Here is a 22188-nt window from a genome sequence, read left to right as displayed (position 1 = left end):
CCAATCCATGGTTTATTGGAAACACTAATGACTAGCAAGGGAAATCAGCTTTCGCATATTACAAATCCTGAACCACACACATTATTGCACATTGTGGACACTTGCACATTATTTTTTGATATGCAGCTAATCAAAAATTAGGACATTCTCCTTAAAGTCACAAGCAAACAGCTTTTCAAAAGGTGTCTTGCTTCTTTAATCCAACATACTTCCATCTGAAACAAAATGTTGGGGCAAGACATAATGTGGAAGTTGGTTCCTAAAAGTAGCTATTTAGTGCATAATAAAAGGGACTCAGAGCTTTTCACATAATCTATCCTAACCCTATCTAAGACGATTTAATCAACAAGGTCACTGTTGTCAGCCATTTGTTGTCCTAGAGAGCCCCCCAAGCTATATTAACCTTGTGCAACCACTCTTGAGCTCACTGAGGTCTGGAGAAATTGTGATGACAAGACCTTACGGAGCTACAGCTACTTTAATGATAAAAAAAATATAAAAACTTGAGATGTAATGTCATGTTTACCAGTTATTAACTACAGTTTAATTTAACTTAATCTGATTTTGTCTAAAACAACAAAAGAAAGGGAGTTACAAGGGGGAAATTAACTTGGGAATAGTTTTATGAAGCTTAGCAGGAGTTCAGTCAGGAAGACCATGCTCTCATTGACGCTCTTTCCTGCTTCCAACTTTTTCAGCTGACTATGGACATTCACTCTTTCAGTTTAACCAACCAGATTTTGCAACAATCTAGCTGAGTCAATCAAATCATTGCTGTCAAACTTTAAAACTGTTCTCCTCTCTGCTGCTGTCTGCTGTCCTTTCAGTGCGAAATCGATACGACCCTCCTCCACCACATTCACCTCCAGTTCTCATCACATCCGGCTCCCAGGGCTCCTTCTACCAAGGTCATCTAAGTCCCGCTCCGCATCACATCCATTCAGATCTTCAGCCATTCTCTTCATCACCACCACCACCAATGTCTAGACTGTCAAAGACTCTTCACATATCTAATTCTATTGTACACCAATAAATTTATTTGATCACTCTTAACTAAGTATCTCCTGATTGAACTGTAGTTAGACTTCTTTGCATTTTAATTAGACTAGCTGCCAAAAATGGAGCTCGTAGCTTAGGTTCAGGCAGGAACATGAGCTTATTAGCGCCACTCACATGAGTTTATCATTAGCTGATGTAGGTGATCATGGGAGATCATCAGAGAAATCAGCTTCTCTCTTTGATCAGGGCCAACTCTGCACCTACAGTATACACACATTCCCAAAACAGAATGTTATATTTAACACATCAATCTCCATACATCTATTTGCTATTGCTGTTGGTATGTGCTATTGCTGCTGTTAACTGTGTTTAGGCTCCAGTGGCTGCTACAGTGTTAAAAGCTGAAACACACTACCCACCATCCAAGCCTTTGGTCACACTGTATATTACTCAGTTTAAAGTATTACTGCTGCAAATCACATTTGTTGATAAATGCACAGTAGCTGCTGTACAATGCTGCACTGAAAGCTGATTCACCTAACTTTATTTGACCTTATTATTTCTATGATAGTCAAGACATTTGAAGACATACTTCATCAACTAGTATGTTGTCAAAGATAACTCCGAAATCTTGGCGCACAGCTGTGACAACATCACATCTATAAAGCCTAGCGCCAGACACATCACCTTTTCCACTGTAACCCATCTTGCGACAAAGCGGCACATCGCATGAATTTATATTTTCCTAGGAGAGTCTTAACTCACTGGACGAGCAACAGGCTGTTTTGTGTTTGCTGAACACACTTTTGGATCCTTTTGGAAGAGACAAGGAATGGCCGTTTCTTCACGGAGAGTAAGACCGCTGCTGAGCCCCTCTCTCCCCACCGACGTCGACCACTGCTTCCCTTTGCTGCCACTCGAAGGGACAGTTTTGGAGCCGCCGATAGCGTGGACCCGTCAGTATCCGATCTCGAGAGGACTGCCTGGATAACCCAAACGGACTGACACATACAATTGCGAACCAAGAGCGATTTTCAAGTAAGAGGCTTGTGTCTGGGCAGAGTCAGATTTTATAACTGTGTGTTATTTCACCTAAGCTTCATTGTTGTGAATTGTGCTTTACTTTGGAGAGTAACAGCTCTCTTAATTGCTTTGTGTTTTTCTTTGTGTTTGCACGTTCCATTTTGTAACAATGCCATGCCGTTGGGCTGTTTAATGTGTTAGCTTTAGCTTTGAAAGTTTGAAAGAATGAAAGTTTTCTTCCGGGTTACTGTGTGATAAAAGCGGCAGCTATTGTGCTTTACCACAGCATTTGAGATTCCTTGTGCCTTACTCTGTGTGCTTTCTTTCTCTTTCCTCTCCACTAACCCACATGCCTTTACACATGTACATCTTATATGGTAATAAATGGACTGTACTTGTATAGCGCCTTTCTAGTCTTTCCGACCACTCAAAGCACTTCACACACTACATATCGCATTCACTCCATTCACACACATTCATACAGTGATGAAACACACACTCACACACCGAAGACACAGCCCTCGGGAGCAATTTTGGGGTTCAATGTCTTGCGCAAGGACACTTCAACACTTCGGCCGGGATCGAACCGCCGGCCTTCCAATCTGTGGATGACCTGCTCTACCACTAAGCCACAGCTGCCCCAGTTAGTGTGAGAGCATAGCTAGCTAAGCTGCCCGTTATCTTAAGGACAATTAGAGCTTGTCTTCCTTTTTGGCTCTGTCCCTTTGAGTTTTGCGGGTCTGCCTGCCAATTTGGCTCTGTGCGTGACGAAGACCCACAAGATCATCTTCCCCCCACCCCCTCTCTATTGTCCCCCCCCACACACACATCTTATATGCTTGCTGATTGTTGTATGCTTATTGTGTTTAGACTAGACGGTACTGGTTGTTGACTGAAGTTATTGATTGTTAATCAGTGCAAAGGTTAAATAAATTTTATTCTATTGTAACTTTTAAGGAGCAGTTGCCTGTGGTTATTGTGTGTATGTGTTGTGATAACAGCTGATTGCAACGGCCAGTGCTCGGATCTCACCCTTCACTGTCCCCCCTTATTAATGTAAGATAGTACTCTAAATATCAGTATTTTTCGGTGGATAGCCACCTTTTTTCACGTTTAGTTGTTGGTCCCCGATCCGAGGGGATTAATTATGAATTCATATTAATAATTTTGATAATATTAATGATTGTATTAATATTCATAAATATCTTTGATATTTCTGCTAATAACCAAATCCGTCCTAGCTGAATCCCAACAACAGTGTCTTTCACCCCTGGCAGTTTGTGCTTTTACACTGCTCAGAAAAGTATATCTTTCTGATTTGACAAAAAAAAAAAACTGCTTTGAATGGAGCAATTGCACCAAGGTGAATTGTATTTGCCATAATGATTAACTATGATATTTTGAACTGAAATAACACTTTTCCCATGTGTGGTCTGTGTTGATGTAGTGACAAAATCAGCTTGAGCTGGAGACTGGGCTATGCATGCAATGTTTCTACTAGGACATTGACAGGTGAACACCATGCGTCACCTCTCATCTCCACCTCCTCCTGATGTTTGTAAGGTTAAAACAGAGGAGTGGCTACACGAGTTTAAGGTCATATTGACTTACTGTTATTGCCACACATCAGTAAACTGAGTTAAAACTGTACCAGTGCCTCAGTTCATCATGGCTCACCATGATGAAAAAAAACCCCCAACTCTGTCAGACCCCTTAGTTATGTGCGTGTTCAGTAATAGGCACAGATGTTTGTCAAATGTGAATCTTGGGAAAAGACAAAAAAAAGCCAACATGCCAACATGTCAGTGCTCAAAGGTGCGATAGAAAGGCTAAAAATGAATCGCTTTTGCACACACATACTCACATCCATTACCCACCGCCCCAGCCTCCCTCCCCCCATTCTCGTGGGTGTCGGAGTGAGAAATTAAATTTTTCTGATGAGAAAGTTTTTCCTGCCCCCATTCCTCTCCTCCCTCTCTCTCCTCCCATCCATTCTTTAATTTATTTGCTTATTTATGAACTATTAATTTATGCACTGAAAGAGAAATTAACAGTTGTGCAGTCAAGTGTTCGGGCTGCTGCCACACTCACAATAGATGATCATCACCAAGGGACTGGCATGAGTCACATACACACTCATACAGAAACATATGACACCATACACTCACTCAAAGGGAAAGCAAGACAGGTGCTGCATATCAATTGGTACTAAAATAACTGTCCATCAGTTCTGCGTAGGAAACAACAAAGTTCCATTTGGTTTTAATTGTTACATCTAAGCCTGAGTACTCCCAACCATTGTTCTGACAGGAGGTGTGTAACATTTTTAATGTGGGGAAAATGAATTGAATAAACTGTTTCTCCTACACTGATCTATTACATTCTGCTGACAATGTGTTCACTATCAAAGTAGTGCAAAATATTGCTCTGCAAAGACTTCCTAGGTAAATAAAGACCAAGGAAACAGAGTAAAACACATAGCTTTGGGTCTTGTAAAATTCACAACTATTGCATTTGATAAATCCTGTTTATTGCCATGTAAACTGAGTATTTTCTTAAGCTGTAAAAATACTTTTTTAATTGAACAGAATGAATTTTAGAAATGGTCTAATGAGTTTGATCATTTAAGACTAGTTAGTCCTACAGCAAAACTGTACATCACTACAGGAATGTCAAGGAAAAATTAAAGGGAGATTGAAAAAAATACCATAAGGTATGTAGGGAGCAAAAGGCCACAACTCAATAGTTACAACATACTATGAGGCAATATAGGAATATTAAAAGGCCAAGTCTTTCACAGCTACAGCACCACTATCCATCCCTTTGCGCTCCAGTCTACACCCACATGCTTTGCTTCAAGTTCCCACGCCATCCCAGCATGCTACATGTTTATCCAGTCAGTCAGTAATTCAGTCAGTCAATTGGGTAAGGCAGTACATCAGGCAGTCAGCGTGGGCGGGAATAAAACTGACACGCAGACAGGTCGGCCAGCCCCGTGGGGGCAGTGGAACACGACATGACCCATGCCGCCTCATTATTAGGTTAACTGGCACGTGTGGGCGGCCAATGACTGTGTGTGTGTGTGTGTGTAGGTAGAGTAGATGGGCGGAGCTGCAAGTGAGTGACAGCGGCGTGGGTGGTGGGTTGTGTTTTGGTGGCCGAAGAGCACCCCAGGGACGGTGCCAGCGTGTGTTTAACCGTGTGTTTCTGTGTGAAATTGAGTGTGTAGCAATGAGGTCAGCTGCAGTGGCATCTACAAGGTTCTCAGTGAAAAACGCCTGTGGGTGGACAGGCTGTTTGTCGAACTCTCTGTTTCCATTTAACTTGGACAAAAGGACCACACACTGCACCAAGATGACCACTAGGACTGAGTGCTGACCCCCCTGTGACATGCTTGGGCCTGAGGTCGGCCTCAGTTGTGATGAATTTGCACCTTCAGTCTGATTTTGAAGCCTGTGTATATTCAAAAGCCTTGGTTGCCGTGGTTAAAATTGTTGTGAAAAACAGTCCTCAGAAATGTAATATTCCCAAATAATTACCAGATTTGTACAAAGTTTTTCCCCTTGGCTTCTAATGTGGGATTGTCACGAGTCAAGCAGGATAACCAGTAACACGAGGAGTAGGACCCAAATGCAGACACATTGGCAGAGCAGGTGCAGGTTAAATCATTTAATGAATAACAAAAAGGCTTACACCGTTTTCAGGCAGGCAGTGATAGACAAAACCAGGGAAGCAGTCCATGAAGGCAAACAAGTCAACAAAATACAGAAAATATCCAACAGATAACAGAAAACACTGGAGAAGGGTTGGGACGCTTGACACAACCGACGAAGATAAACTAGCACTGAACAACTAAATTCACACTCACGTGAGGGGAGAAAGCGACAGGTGAAACCAATCAGGGCAAGGCAAGCAATCAAAGACAGGAAGCAAAACTACAAGACACATGAGGGAAGGAGAATATTTCAAAATAAAACAGGAAACATCGATAGAAAAGGTCAATAGAAAACATGAAGGGAGGTTTTAAGAAAGACTGAATTTCTTAACGAGTGCTTAAATTTTACACCTTAGAGGAGTAGACAGTGAGATATTAGCTAAATGTTTAATCTAATTAGCCTGTCAGACACTATATAGCACCTAGCATTTAAATCAGTGCCACTTTTACAATAACACTGACACTTCTTGTCACAAAACAGAATGTTGCTATTCATCCACCTCACCGTCACTCCACCTTGCGTTTGTTTTGAAGAGCAAAAAGAAGGATAAGCGGTGATAACGGCCGTGCAGCCTTTGATAGTGTATATACATTGACAGTCACTGTGGAGCTGAAGATATGCAGGTTAAACAGTGGAAGCAGAATCAAGTTTTATATCATTTGAATTTACAGTAAAAAGAGTTCCTGATTTGTGCCTTAAAGCAGTCTTGCAAATTTGACCTGACAACTTAAATATCAATGATTTATTGATGATAAAATGTTATGCTTTGTACTTTCAAACTGCCTTAAGAAGTGGACATATCACTTGTGGGATAATTAAACACAAGCCTTTGTTGTGTTTATTCAAGTATTCAACATGTACAAAGATGCTGTTTTCATTATTTAATATCTTTTATCCACTTTATAAAGCTGCAGGTGGTCGCCTAATGGTTCTTTTGTTCCAATCGTTCCAATTACTGGACCACATGGGAAAATTTGGATGATAAAATGCTCTAACCTCCCTCCACAATTAATGTCAAAGTGCCCTTGAGCACAGCGGTTAACCTGATATTCAGTGGTAGGAGATAGTAGTCGTACTGGGTAGTGATATCATCTAGCCTGTATGTGTCTGTACACTGTTTTCCCAGTAGTCGCCCAACAAGTCAAATATGTTAAGTTATCTTACCTGGTTAAATGAGAATTAAAAGGGAAAGAAAATCTGTCTGACTTCAGGATTATTGACATCGACCCACTTGCCTATATTGGCGTGCCATTATTGGCGGGGATAACAAGGAACATGAACTAATTGGTACTCGCACGCACACACACACACGCACGCACGTACAAGACAGATGGACCAAGTAGACACATAATATCTCATCCGCATAAACACACACACATGAACATAAGCCCCCTCCAGCGTCCTAGATAGGCTGGGCCAGACTGGACCTGTCCACACTTTGATGATTGACGGCTTGGCCTAAATGAACTGCTGCAGAGCTCTGTGCATGTGTGTGTGTTTGACTGTGTGAGTCAGTTATTGATCCACAGGGCCCCTTAAGGCCACTAATCAAATGAGGTGGACGCTGAGGGGCACTTGAAAGTTTCTCAAGTTTCTTAGACTTGTACACCACCCACACATATACACACACACAGGACAGGGTCTGTCAATCTGTTGTTCAGTTTCCTTCCGTGCATGTGTGTCTACATGTACCCCAACAACCTCCCCTTCTGTCTGGGCCATCCATCAGCCCTAGTGACTGATGGGTTAACTCCAGCAGGTCCAGCTCCACAGATGGACTTTTCCCTGCCGCTGAAGCCCACAGGGAGAGGCCTTCACTGAGCCAGGCCTCTCAGAGAGGCTGGGTGTCTGGAGAGAAGCCCTGGAGCTTTGGGGGGGGGGTGACAGAGAGAAGGATCAATGGTAGACTTTAAGGATCTCCGGCCTAATAGAATAGATGTGATGTGTGTTCTTTTTTGTGTATGGGGGGATGGTTGATGATGGATGGGAATATGGTTTGGATGGAAGGGTAGGATTGATAGATAGATAACTATGATGTTGACAGCAAATCTATGCTACAAGTACATGAAGATGATTGCTACTTTAAAAGCAGCAATATATGAGTGTGGTGACGAAGGAAATATTGAACAAAACCAGCTAAATACAAATACGTCACAGGATCAAATTTAGCTTATGACTCAGTTCCGTGTCATTCCATATCTCCAACCTCTCGGCTACAGAATAAAGAAGAAAAGATTTACAATAATCTTCAGAAAGAATAGTAAATTGCAGCCATTTGGAAAGGACTACCCAGTGTGTTGCAATATGCCGGGGTGCAGACCAACAATACAGCACAATCACTGTTCCCACATCTGTTGCCGGGGTTAATCAATGACTATACAGTGACAGCGAATAGACTGCTGATTCCATATGCCCCGGCAAAGAATAGACAATCATTGACTAATCGGAACTTGATAGAAGCCACATAGGGTGGAGAACAGCTGCTGTGCCCAGTGAGCCCGACTGTAATCACATTATGTATTATTGATCTGCTAAACTGAGGATTATGGGTTCTGATACTTCTAATGGCAATGAGAACAGTCACAATTTTCAAGGTCATTGTAGCAGTGCTGGGACTGAACCAGGGACCTTTGGGATTGTGATCAATTCATAGTTAGATTCACTTCACAACTTTCCTCTCAAGCACCATATTTTGCGACAAACACACACACACAAAGATAGACACTCTGCCATTTGGATATTAGAGGTGGTGCTTCAGGCATTAGAAGTGTAGCTGCAAACTGTCCACACTGCACTGCAGAGATATTGATGTCTTAATACAATAAAAAGCAAAATAAACATTATTATCCTGATCGTTATAATTATCTTCAGCCCAGAGGCTCAAACTGAATTATTCATAGAGTGCTTAATTAAATGGGTAGACTAGGCTGTGAGTGTGTGTGTGTGTGAATTTGTGTATGTGTGTGTCTCTGTTGCCCAATGTCTTTTGGACAGTAACATTAAATGAGAGTAAATATTCAATCATACTGGAGGGACTTAGAAAGAGATGATGCTGTGACAGAGACGGCGGGGAGAGGAGAGAAAGAAAGAGGGGGAATGAATTACACATGCATCCTCGTTCGCCCTTCACTGTGGTCCCTGTCGATGAAAAGGAAGACAGACAGCTGTTTAACGTTTCAGAGCGACGGGGCTTTTTATACACTTCTTACATTTAACTGCTGGCACAATAAGCAACTAGTCACTGCACTCCACAGCACTACTCATAAGACACACACAAAGACACACACAAGTGTGTAACGAAGCTGAATCCGACACCTCTAATGCAGTCAATAGTGAAGTCAAGGCCACAGTAGTTAAATGGCGGCATAGTAGACAGTTATTACTTCTCCCTCACTGTGATTATTGTATCAACCACTGAATGAAAGCACTTCCTTTGGTCCTGCCACTGATATCACTCTTAGAAAATGTAGATGGAGTCGCAATGCCAATACACAGACACACACATACAATATGCACACACACTGATTACACACATACACACACAAATAAAGGCAAGCAAACTTGGATATATAATAACTTTTAGATGCACACATGCACAAAGTACACTCACGCACATCTACTATGTGATATTTGCATATTTCTTTCTGTCTCTCACTCTCTTTCTCATACACACACACACACACAAACCCATCCATGTTGGCATTCTGTCAGCGCTAACTCTGTTTCCGTCATCTTTTCCTCAGACATTTGATGTAGGGTTGCTACACACACACCCGTACAAACCAATGAAGTGCTGATGTGCCAACAGGCGTAGTCTGGACACTGTGGTAATGTAACAGCCCATTCACTTTATTATGCATTAGTAGCAGGGCTGCTTTTTCATTAGACCCTAATGACATTTGGTAGGGTCCACTAATCAGCCTCACGGGACCCCTGCTGACTCCCCAAAACACACACACACTCACGCATGCACAAACTGTACATTTTAGCATGTTGAACTGTCCTCTGAAGTCTAAAATGCACATAATGTATACAATGAACAGACGCAGACAGGGGAGGGGAAGGGGGGACTTTGGATAGCTGGGGCCCCTGGGTTTGAGTCATAATCCAGGCCCTACCTACATCGTGAAATGATACATTACAACTGTTCCATAAGAGAAATGCCATGCCAACAGGATCACAGAAAGGCTTGTTACTGTATGCTAATGCTTCTGAGTAGGCTATACTTGAATAGTTATACTACCATATGAAAACAGCAAGTAGATGCTGAGCAGAGGGAGACAGAGAGAGAGAGCAATGTCTGACATTATGGACAGACTTTAAAACATGGACACTAGGATCCAAGATTATGAGTAGGGAAATCAAAACAAAATCCAAGCTTAAATTTAAATGTATCATGCCTCACAGCACAATTCGAGAATGCTCATGATAAAGTAATCCCTCAGCAAAGAATCTACACTGTGTCAAAAACCTAAAAACAGTACACTGTATGACAGTCTGATCCTCCAAACGTCCAGTCTGACAGATGGTGAGAGAGAGAGATAAAGAGGGAGCTCAGTGAGTAGAGAATGTTTGTGTGCCCACGCGCACAGAAGGAGAATGATAGCACAATATACAGAACAGGGATACCACTGAGACAAGTGCGAAAAACTCCTAAAAAACACAAAAGACACACCGTTCAACAGATTCATTGCCTGTCTACAAGTGTAAAGCAGCGCACACCAGCACTGAACATGTCAGTTATATGGCCCAGAAACAAAGCAACAGTCCAAATAATGTATATAAAATCTTTTACTTACCTTTTAGACCAGCAGCAAAGTTAAAATTCATATTCTGAAGTTAGTCCCTCTCAAGCGTCAGTTATCAGTCAGTTATTTAGAGGCATCTTAATCCAATGTGACAGCTGCTGAAGCATCGAAGACCAAAAAAAAATAAAAAATCAGTTTGGTATTGTTCAAGCATGTCACTTTTACATTAATATCTTTTTGATGTGTCTTTCTTTTGCTCCGCTATTATAATTTCTCTTATCCACCATGATGGCCCACCTGCATGACCTTTACCCTCTAATTGGCAAACCCCAACTAATCAACAAAGAGTGACTACAGAGGACGTAAAAACACACAAAAACACGAGTTTCATCATCCAAGTACAGGATAGGACATTTTTCTTTGTTTTGAAGACAATGAGACAGATAAGGCTTTCATTTTCTTTGTCAAATTGGTTGTAATAAATTTCACAGATATAAATAGAAATTGACAGACTCCAAACCGAACTTTGGACACATCTGAATATGGCACCACAATTATGTTATGTTGTGTATGTTAAAAACAAGGCACTATAATGTGTAATAGTTTTGTTAATTATGCTATATGCACATAGAGTAAAATTTTAATTAATTTCTTGTTTAGTTATTATCTTATCTTTTTTTAATCCCTGGTATATTCAGTTTTGTGACATTTGCTATGTGCTTTGTTCTTATAATCAAGTTGAAAATTTGTGTTTTTATTTTGATGGTTCCATAATGATTATTATATGATTAACATTTTTTTTAATTAAAATTTTGGGAGGTATTGGGCACATTGCTGACTTCCAGGTTAGTCTGGGCTTAACTCCAGCCTAGCACACACATATACCCACAGACCATATACAGACACATACATTGCAAGTTTCACCCATAGTAAAGCACATGCAATATTTAAGCGCACATTCCAGCAGTTTACTTTGATGCTTCACTACACCACAGCTCTAATATCTTCACACAAGAGTGGGAGATAGAAAAGAAATAAGAAGATACCCAAGCACACACACACATGCTCTTCCTGTGCTTGTATATGCATAGAGGCATCTGCTTATATGCAAACATGCACACAAACACACCCCTAGACACACAAGAATGAAATGTGTGGAGGGATTAGGTAGGTACTATAGAGTGCGGGAGTGTCGTCTCCACTGAGTACTGTGTGATTAGGTTTAGAGTTTCAACCTTGGGGCAACAGTGAGCAGGGAACATAGGAGTGTGTGTGTGTGTGTGTGTGTGTGTGTGTGTGTGTCTGTGTGTGGTGCCTGAGGCCAGAAGTGTTATTGTACTGAGGCTGGGTGTATTGTTTCAACCCTGAAGTGTTTCTGTACACAGCGATCTGTTGACCCCTACCTGAAAGCTCTTAAAATTGTTTTCACCATCCAAAGCTTTGGCACGCTTTCCCATAATCATCTAGAGAGAATGCATCATTTTGAGGGCAATTTCAACAACAGCGAGGACCAAGGACGTTCTTTTATTACACTTTTATTTCTCTTTGATTTTGTTGTCATTCATTTTGTCTCTGTTACTAATGCCTATGCCCACTGACAGCAATATTAGCACCCTATAATGTATTAGCCCTATTGTGTCTTAACTTTTTTACCTTATCACTTATTTTAAACATTAACTAACATTTACTACCAGTTACCTCTATCAGCTATGAACTGTATTACCTATTCCCAATAATGTAGTGTTTAGTAAAGACGCAGATAACCAATAACATTTAACTGGCCATCATGAGGCAACATTTTCTATTTAAGGTATGCGATTCTAATCGAATATACATCTTTTTATCAAATTCAGCAAATATCTCCTCACAGACCGCTAGCTGTCCGTTCTTTGTGTGCGCTGAAAAAAAAGCCAGTGTTTGTACACAGCCCTGGCTCTGTAAATGGGAAACAAACAAAAGAGGCTTGGTCCGAGCCACACAACACTCTTCACAACACCAGCCATTCCAGCCATGATTTGCACGTCAGGTATATGACTTGCCCACGGACATTCAGCTTACTTTCTAGTTTGCCAAGATATGCTGTTGTTGTGATGTTAGCTATAGTAGCAGGCGAGTTGTGAGTATCGCTGTCTGGAGCTGGTGTGCTGGCTCTGGGAAACCGTCTCGTCCTCTCTGGCTGTTAGTTTCGCAGCAGCAACTGTAGCGACAGTTTGCTAACCCACAACCTAGCTAACGTTAGTTACATTACTTGCTGTGTGTGCTTGTTCGCTCTATATCATGGTATTTGTCATGGTATTGGATTTCGCCAGAATTGCATACCCCAGACTTTTCACATTTCTCATCCTATTGTGCACGTGTCAATAAAATAATTGTTTATTCTAATGTCTAGTCTCTCCTGATTGAAATGGCAGTTGAACTACATTTTGCTGGGTTTACCCCTCCTCACAGCCCTTATTGTTATTTGACCAAAATGTTCCCTTAAAAACATAGATCATAGCTGTAAATTCAGTTGTGTTTCAACAAGGCAGAGACAATGGCCACCCCAGAGTCAGTATAATCACTTCCTTTCCAATCTGCCCAGAATGCCCTTTCTTTTTTTACTCACATAGTGCTATAGAGCTAATCTAATATTAGCTCTGCTCAATAGAGGTAGATGACCTTTGAGTCAGGGTACTTTTAAGTCTGCCATGGCCTGTTCAACTAATGGTGTATGTATAGTCTAAGCAAGCGGGCACAGAGAGCTTCATTGGCTACTTAATGGTGGCTGTTTAATCGAATTCTCCCCCCTCCTTAATTCCTTGTGTCTGTTTTATTGGCAATGTTTTTCAAAGGGAAGAATCCACTCAGTGTGTGGAGAAGAAGGCGGAGGTGGGAACCAGATGCACACTCAGAGTGTGTGTGTTTGTGTATGGGCCCCCATGGCTCAAAGGATAAGACATGGATAAGACAATGGTGTTTGCTACTGGCACTAAAGGCTCATCATGGGCGGCCCCTCCTCAGCTGACACACACAAACACAAACATGTACACACAGAGAAACACACATTCCAGCTGGGACGGTACCCAGTGACAGGCACTAGGACTCACAGATGCCCAGGTGGCGCAGAAAACCCTGGAGCAATGCCCAGACTGGCATAGGAGAGACTGCCTACACACTTAAAAGAAATGAGTACACACACACACTCACATGTATAGAAATACACACATATACAGTTGCAATGGCTTACACACACCTATATAGCTCATGAACCTGTGGACTGACACACACACAAAAGCACACCCTTGCTCACTCCCCACCTTCTCGCAATTAACACTGCTCCTATAGCTCGAGGCACAGAGGAAATGAGGTTTTGGTTTTGTAACTGTGTGTGTGTGTGTGTGTGTGTGTGTGAGTGAGAGAGAGTTGTAAGAGGTAGAAGGATTAAGGGGGAGGTGGGTGGAGGGTTATGGTTGGCGAAGGAAATATAATGTGTGGCATGGAACTATGTACTCAGGGTACGGTAATGACTGTGCATGAGAGGTTGTGTGTGTCAGTGTATACGTGCGCCCGGATGTGCGCATTCCCGTGTGTGCATACGTGCGCCCACATTAAGTCGTTCCCACCCATTCCCTCTCTAAGTATCATGTTCAGAGGCTGCAGTTCATTCCTGTCTGTCTGATTGTGTTGTTGTGCAGTCATGGCTAATTACCCTGATAGTCTGTTGACAGCACTGAGACAATTAAACAGCCAAATGGAAAACAGGAGGGGGAACTTGTCTGAAATGTCCTCTCTGAGAGTTGAACTAAAAAGTGATTCATCTCCAACATGTGTTTATAATACGAAATCGTTTACAGGCAAAAGGGATGGAGTTTGTTTAGTAAATTGCAGGATGCCTGCTCCGATGTTAGCTTCAGAGTCAAAGCGATTACGGTTTTGTTTGTCTTGCTGTTTGTCTTACATCTCAATGTATACATCTCAAGCTTGTAGGAGAACAATTTATTCAACATTATCACGAAGTCCTGTACAATCTAGTGTTATCCAATACATTATAGGCTATCCTGTATAATTGACAACCAGATGAATAGAGACAGGATAGTATAAGACAAGCCACAACTTCAGGTTCACAGCATTCAGTTCGCCTAAAGGTGACTTTTAACATACAAAAAAATATGTCAAATGAACCTAAACTAAATAAAAAACCTGTTTGTTTTATATAGACTAACAAGAACAAGCAATTCATTCTGCCCTAGTTTTCATCCAGTGCCACCAGCAGGTCAGAGGATTCACTTATCTAGTGAAATATCTCATCATCTACCGGATAGATTCAGACAATTTTTTTTTTTTTACAGACATTCGTGTGTCCCCATAGACTGTACAAAAGGCATGGACATATTCTCTGGGTCTGAAAAATGAAACTTGCATTTTTTCTAATGGGGCAACTCAACTGGTTGCAAAAAAAAAAAAAAAAAAAGAGGTCAGAGATCAGTAAACATTTTCCTAATGAGTCTAGGGTCTCATTTGCTAGTTTTAAGTCTTCTTCAATACAGCATGATGTTCGTTTTGTAAAGTATGGTCCCATTTAGAGTAAAATAGATGATAAAGCAGTTATGCTTTAGGGAGTGGCTACCGTGTCATTGACAATTCGCTACCACAGCGAAATGTCCTCGGCTCTCAGTCAGATCCACCCCTCACTCCTCCCCAGCTCCACCCTTCCGCCCAAATACAGTCACTTCTGGCTCCAAAAAACCAAGATAAAAAAACGATAAACTCGAGACTTCAAAATGGTAGTCCACAAACCAAAGGGTGACATCATGGTGGCTACCGTCCACTTCTTTTATACAGTCTATGTGTCCCCCTCAAGATGATTTGTAATCACTTAGGTGATCCCCTGAGCTATCATCAGTTCAAATTTTTAATTCAATACTGTGGTTTATGACCAAATATCTGCAAAAACTAATGACATTCTCATCAGCCTCAACTGAACTTTATGTTAAGTGCTAATTAGAAAATGTAAAGCATGCTAACAGGCTAAACTAAGATAGTGAACATGTTAAACCTGCTAAACATCAGCATGTTAGCATTGTCATTTTGAGCCTGTTAGCATACTGATGTTAGCATTTTGCTCAAAGCACCACTGTGCCAAAGTACAGCCTCACAGACCCACTTAAATGGCTGTAGACTGTTAGTCTTGTAGATTGTTGCCTGGTCTTTATTTCTGCAAAGACTCAACACACCTCAGCTCTTTTTTCAGACCACCATTTGAGAATGTTTTTGAAAAAAGCTAGTCAATTGTGAGTGATCATAGTAGCAATGCTTTAACCAAATCTTTTAGAGGGATTTTGCCAAACTATCTTTAAATATGAATCTACCCAGCACCACAGGTTACAGTACAGTTTTTACATAATCTAGATTTAGAAGCCTAGCCTTGTCTGAAATATAAAAAACACATTGCTCCCATCTGCAGAATCCATATACTGTATTATCTTTAGCAACCTCCCTATAATAGTGAAACAGGTTTTATTATATATATATATATATATATATATATATATATATATATATATATATATATATATATATGTCTGTCCCATAGGTAATAGCATTGCACCCATTATGTACACACGTTAAATGGAATTTGTATAAACATGATGAGGGAATTAAGAGGGTTAGGGGTTAGTGTCACTTGGAGGCGGGGGGTTGGGCTGAGAAGAGGTTTAGAGATGCCGTATGGGATTTCTAACAATAATTTTTGAGGAATTTCTCCTAAGATAGCATGCATTTGATACAGACGGGGAAAAATAAGAGAGGATGACATTCAACAAAGGTTGTGAGCAGAATTTAAATCCACAACATCAGCTGTAAATGGTACTACATGTGTCAGCTGAACCACCACATCACCCTTGGGATGAAATAAATTGCAAGTATGTACACATAGGTTCTCCAGGGCTAATGGTTGCCTATGGAAAACAATCTCTTCACAATTTACTGCTCCCAGCATTATACAACATCCAGATTGATTTTGCTCCAGCGTTTCAGAAGAATACAAATATTCTCAAACAATTCACAGCTTCAAAATGCATTTCTACCTCTAAGCACTGCTGTGTGATCAGTCTTTGTGTCGAGAGCTCAGTCAACCCACGTCTCTAACTCAGTGAAATATAAACGAGCAGGGCCGGCAGCAGGGCAAGCTTGGCACCCGGGTTGTCGCTGTAGACTGATTCCAGATTGGGTCTTCAGGGGTTGTGGGGGGGTGGGGGGTGGGGTGGGTGATGGGTCGTGGTGGTGGTGGTAGGGGTACAGTTGGCAGGGTTGTTCGCACACTTAGGGCCAGGCCTGGAGGTGTGTGTGCATGTGTGTCTGGCTCCTGGTGTGTGTTGGCAGGATGTGTGCTGGCAGCACCCCCGTCTGACACCACTACAGTTGGTCCCCTCTGTATATCCTTCGCAGCCCCCACTCTCCTGCCCTCCCTCCACCTTCTCTCTTCCGGAGAGGAGGCCTGGGTGCCCTCCTTCCCACTTTTCATCTCCTTCCTTCTTCCTCCTCCACCTCCTTCTCCATTGTCTGTCCATATCATATTCTCCATCATCTCTAAACCTGATTCTGTATACATGAGGGCCTGTACTGATATTTTGAGACTAAAGATATCATTGTCCAATATTTTGTGAGGTTATAGCCGGCATTTGAACTAAAATGTATTCATAAAAAACATAACTGAACGATAAAATAATGAAACATGCACAGAAAATAAAACTTTACTGCAGGTTTTACAAGCTGTTTTCAGGCAGCTTTGGTCAGAGAGGAAATGCCATCATATTGGCAGTGGATGCCACTGTATGATATGTAATAAAAAAGCAATAACTGCCCGATGTAATTGCAGGTCATATATCTGCAGTAACTATAATCAGATTTGCATAACAGACCCATCCTCCCTGTCTTTGTTTCTGTTTGGGAGCTATGCCTGTGCACCAAAAAAGTTTCCATGAAACATCCATGAAGCCAAATTTCCTTTCGACTGGAACAGATTTTCTATTAATATTACAAGTTTCCACATCAAGGAAAACCTCACATCTCCAAAACTAAGAAAACAATCACAGTTTTCAGATTAAAAAACATGTTTTTTATTTAATGAACAGGGTTTTTTTTAATGATTTAATAAGCCTGCAGAATTATGATGATATAATAGCATCAGTGGAAGTTAAAAAAAATGACTAAAAAAGTGGAGATGCAGTGTCTTTACATGGCAACAGCAAGTTCCTCCTTCCCCCATTAGCCCTCCCTCACCTCTGACGTCTTTGTTCCCTCTCTGTTCCTCATCTGTTCTACATTCAGGACAGTAGTCAGCCTGCTTCCCTGAGTATTTTCTTTATTTACCATAGGAAGCCTGAGATGGCTCCAGTTTTAAGGAGACAGCGGACAGGAGGGTCTGGATAGATCAGCCCCAGGCTAACAGGAGTACGTTTTGTTCCTGAGGTGTTTGTGTGTGTGTTGTGTTGGTAAGGAGGGGGAGGGCACGGAGAAAGAATAGAGGGGGGTCTAAAACCATTAAAACTTCTCCGGGCAGCACATCTGTGCAAAAGTGAACTCAAAATTTACCGTGAAGACACATTCTTTCTTTGCTCTGTTCCGTCCTAAGTTGCTCCAGTGCCCCACCCCTCCGGTGCACTCACTTACCCCCCACTCCAAAATCCAACCTCCCCCTCCCTCAAGACACCCCCACCCTTGTCCCCTCCCTCTGTGCCTCTCTGTGGCAGATGGGCACTGTGTGTGACAGCAGGGTCATTAGGTCATATCCACATGGGATAGGGCTCTCTTTCTGTGTGTGTGCGTGTGTGCAATTTGACCTTTTGCATCCACACATGTATTTGTGTGTTATCTTTCATGTGTATATGTGTGTGTATGCTGAGGTACATGTTTGTGTGTGTGCTCACAGGAACACAGATTTTTGTGCTACTTTTTGCTTCTTAACATGTTTGTTTTTATGTTTTTTGTGTGTGTTTCATATATTTATGTGTGTCACTGTATCTGTGGTGGCTACTGTGAATGTGCATATCTCCAACTGTGTGTGTGTGTGTGTGTGTGTGTGTGTGTGTGTGTGTGTGTGTGTGTGAGAGAGAGAGAGAAGGGGTATCCAGTGCAGCCATGTACAAGGGAATTGGGGGAAATGGTTTGTAACCATGAAATGGTTTGTAACCTTAAGCAGCCCCTTTTAGCCTCACCATGCACAAAAGCTCACACACACACACACACACACACACACACACACACACACACACACACAGACTCCCCTGCCGTGCCTCCAGTCTATAGACATGATATGCGTGACTGTGTCTGTGTGGCACAGTCACACATGTTTTCATGAGTGTCTGAGCATGTATGTGTCTCAGAGTGTGTGTGGGTGAAAGACACACAGACTGCATGGATGAGAGTATTTATATGCGTGAGTGTGTGTGACAGAGAAAGTGTTTGTGTGTGCGTGTGTGTGCGCCATTGTGTGTGAGACAGAAGCCTGAGGGCATGCTCATCAGCAGAGAGACATAGATTTGCATAATGAAATTCCCTCTATCGCACCACCGCAGAGGACAAAATAAAACAAGACCCTTAACAAACCCTTTAAACACCTAGGTGAATACAACAAAAGTACACACACAGACACACACACACTTATCCTTTAGACCTTCGATTGTACAAAGCCTTGCAAGAGGTTTTGAAAGTTTACTATAGGTACCATTGCTCTTGTGTGTGTTTGAGTGTGTCCCTTCTCTTCTGTGTGACACTCGTTTTGCTCAATATGACAATAACAACAATGCTATTCTGCTTTGCAATTGTTCTCCTCTCCAGAACTGTATATGAATAGCCTCTGTGGTGTGTGTGTGTGTGTGTGTGTGTTTGATTCTTTCATAACCCAGACAGACACCTGGAATCAGGAGCACCTCCAACCTTTCATGGCTAAATTTGTCTAAAAAAAAAAAAAAAACAACTCATCACTTTGAAGAATCAGTTGAAGAATCTGCTTTCAATTGAGCATCATGGGAACGCCCCAGTCATGTCTGTCTGTCTGTGTGTGGTTGAGAGAGGGAGAGAAAGTCTGTGCTTTCGCGCACCACGGTGCTATCAGTGTATCTGTCAGGCGAGATGATAAAGGAAACCTGGGACCTTCACATGTGCACGCCTGGCAGACAGGAAATCTCCCATCACCACTGTCCTCTGCCTGCCTGCCTGAATGTAATGAAATACACGCTTCAACTGCCTGCAGAGAGAGGAAGGGGGAAGGGTGGTTGAGGTGGTGATGGGGGGGGTGAGGGCAGAGAAGGAGGCTGAGTGAAGTAGGAAAAGGAGAAGGAGAGAGAGAAATCAGTTGTTTTGGACAAGAATCATTTTTCCTCCAAAGGACACTGGCAGCTGTTGTGTATAAAGGTGAGGGGTGAAGAGGGGCGGGGGGAAACAGGCGCAAGAGAGGAGAAGAGAGAATGGGGGAGATGGGGATGCTGTGACAGCATCGGGGAGGAAAAGCGTCCTTTAGCTATTATGGAGAACACCTAAAGGGAGTAGGAGTGTGTGTGTGTGTGTGTGTGTGTGTGTGCGCGCGCGCGCGGGGGGGGGCTGTCTGATCTATACAGAGACCACCTGTTTCATCAGAGGAAAAAAACAAAAACATAGATCGAGCATGTCGGCAAACAAGGACAGAAGCAGCAGAGGATTTCACAGGTCTTAAGGATGATATTCCTCTCCGTGCTTAGACACTATAGACAGCTTTTGACTACGGCTGGCAGCAGGTCTGTTGAATGAGGCCTTCCATATAAGCTCAGCTGACATTTTCCAGCTCCTAAAACAGTGCTTTTCCAAAACGCTCTCCACAGTGGATAAATTCACATTGCAGTGTGGACGGGGGAAACGTTTTGGAAACACTGATGCACAGCTGTAAACTTTCACAGACATGATTAGGTAGCAACCACATTAAGGCTAGGTTTTTGTCACCTCCAACTCCCTCCATGATCGCTCATTTTGTATGTCAATAAAGCCAACCACAAGGTCTCAAGGAACCACTATTAGGCTGCGATCAAACCAACATTAGCCCTGCGGGAAAACAGGGTTCATGCAGCAGGGGTGCAGAGGGCTTTGGTAAAAAAGTTGAAACTAGCCCAACCTTTGCCACAATGTCATCTTGCAAGGCAGCCAATCAAACACACGATAGCACACATTCCTGACAGATTACTTTGTAATGTGAACCTGAAACAACAAATCCCCAATTGCATTCTTTAAACAGTTTATTTCAGTCTGAATGCCCACTTAGCCTTGGTTAACATATAGTGTTTAGGATCAAATAATCTTATACTGTTCCAATGCCAAAAAACAAAAGACATGACAATGAGAAAACATCTATCGTGTGTTCTGTTATACTCAAACAGAAATAAGTGATTACAGTCAGAGGAGTCAGAATGAAGTTATTCAAGATTAAATTGTTTTCCACAGCCAGAATTGCAGCTCATGTGACCCGCTTAGGCCCAAAAAAAAAAGACTTTTTCCCCCATACACAATCATTGCAAAAGAAATGAAAAACAATGACTACATTTTTCTGACCATCACAAACAGTCAAGAATTACTTTTGTGTTATCTAAATTTCCACCATTAGATAGAATGAAAATCAAAAGTCTCTAAAAGCTGTATATTACTTTCATGCCATTCTTGTGCGCGTCAGTCAGCAGGAAGTCGGCTCGCTCAGAAGGACTCTAATGTGCTATAAGCCCAAAATTGCAGAAGCCTGATGAACCGGTTCGTGCCTAAGTGTGCAACTTTTATTGAAATGAATAGGGAACCACCTTGGAACAGGGTATCCAGTTCTCTTAATGCATCTATGGTTTTAATGTGAATGGCGCGCTTTTATAAAATACGTGATAATGCTGGTGTGGATAAAACATCACCTCACATAGTAAGTATTTTTAGATTGTTTAAGGCCTGGTCCTGTGTCACCTGACAATACATTCTGGATGTGTAAAATGTATGCTTGTGTGTGCCTTCTTTGTTATTTGCTCAAGGAACTGTGTGTGCATAATGTGCCTGCTAACATGGTAGCATGTATGAGCATGTGCTCACTTTACCACCACAAGTTTAGTATGTGTATATAGCATTTGCAGGAGTGTCTATGTAATTATGTAACTACTTTGTACTTAAATGTCTGCGTAATGTGTTCATGTTATTGCATAATGTATTTGATAGCACAACAGCACAAGACTACCTTGCTTCAACTGTGTAGTATGTATGTACATTCTTAAGTGTGTGTAAGTGTACTTGCAGTGTTTATGTACGCATAAGTACTTTGTGGAGGTGTGTGTGTGTGTGTGAGTGTGCTTAATGTGTTTGTGGTGTATAATGTGCTGTATGTATGTATGAATGTATGCAATACAGGCATGTACATTACTGCATGCATGTGTTCACAGGACATATGTGAGAAATTCCATGTTTGTCCAGAATCAAAGTCATACATGTATGTACTCTGTGTGCGTATAGTAAACTGTGCCTTTAGAGATGCTTTATTTCATGGTTTTTCACATCTCTCTTCCCCATTTAGAGACACTGGAGTGTTTTTTGACCCCCGTCCATCGCAACCCATCAACGCTGCCCCCATCCCACAGATAAAAACTCTGCCCTACAGCCAAACTTCTTAACCTACACCACTTCACAAAACTCTCCTCCTGCTATTACCAGCCACTTACCACACCTCACAC

At 41.9% G+C, this 22188-nt stretch overlaps 1 protein-coding gene across 2 annotated transcripts in view; it reads right to left on the bottom strand.

Moving 5' to 3' along the window:
* The window catches only part of serpinh2 (serine (or cysteine) peptidase inhibitor, clade H, member 2), a 122848-nt gene that overhangs the window by 93081 nt on the left and 7579 nt on the right, over positions 1-22188 (bottom strand). The window contains exon 1 of one of the 2 annotated variants that reach the window (XM_044184650.1): positions 10538-10643. The exons of the other annotated variant lie outside the window; for it this stretch is intronic. The gene's annotated coding sequence lies outside the window, so the exon portion shown is untranslated. Of the gene's footprint in view, positions 1-10537; positions 10644-22188 lie in introns of those variants that run through there. 2 annotated transcript variants of the gene reach the window in all.

This window comes from Siniperca chuatsi, linkage group LG22 (assembly GCF_020085105.1).
Source record: "Siniperca chuatsi isolate FFG_IHB_CAS linkage group LG22, ASM2008510v1, whole genome shotgun sequence".
Taxonomy (NCBI): domain Eukaryota; kingdom Metazoa; phylum Chordata; class Actinopteri; order Centrarchiformes; family Sinipercidae; genus Siniperca; species Siniperca chuatsi.
This window is presented reverse-complemented; position numbering and strand designations above follow the sequence as displayed.